Below are 785 nucleotides of genomic sequence, written 5' to 3' on the forward strand. Positions count from 1 at the left end.
GTTCACACAGGACACATTCTTGCATTGTTTCAACCATTTTAAATGTTGGGTTTTTGGCATTGGCATGACATCTTGCTGTTTTTTTTCGGCACCTTACGTTATGAGCATCCTGTTTTTAAAATAGTAACTAATAATGTTGAAAATGAAAAACTTTTAAAGTCAAATTCATTGCATATTCCTGGACTTTTAGTGCACAAAATCAGGGCATGTTATTCAACAGCACATAAACCTGTTCTGACTTAGAAATGTTTTAAAATGGTAATGCAAAACATTTTTTATTTATTTTGAAAATCTGTGCTACAGAAAAAGGGCTGTGTATGAAAATGTAAACACCAATAATGCACTGGATTCAATCAGACTATCCATGCAAAATATGATTTGTGGTTTTCACAAATCATCTGCAGGAATTTTGCTGCCAATAAAGCTGCAGATAACAGAAAAATAATACACATTGTTTATTTACTTATATTACTGACATGATAATAATGCAAAGCTGGTTGAAAATAGGTGAAATTACCCTGTAAAACAACCAGGGCCAACGTTCAATCAGCTCTTACACCGTTAACTGGAAGTTTCTAGTCTCTAAAGCTTGATTAGCTGGTTCATGTGTGTTTAATTAACACCCCTGCTTTAAATAATATGCATTTACCAGAAACTTTTATCCAAAGTGACTTACATTGTAGTAGAGGAATATATTGCTAGCCAGTTAGTTAACAATTTAAACTTTGTTTTAGCAAACTTGCACTATGATATGGATATTTTCACCAAATATCCAATTTTTTTTT

The sequence above is a fragment of the Sinocyclocheilus grahami genome, unplaced genomic scaffold (genome assembly GCF_001515645.1).
Source record: "Sinocyclocheilus grahami isolate Dianchi unplaced genomic scaffold, SAMN03320097.WGS_v1.1 scaffold8618.1, whole genome shotgun sequence".
NCBI lineage: Eukaryota > Metazoa > Chordata > Actinopteri > Cypriniformes > Cyprinidae > Sinocyclocheilus > Sinocyclocheilus grahami.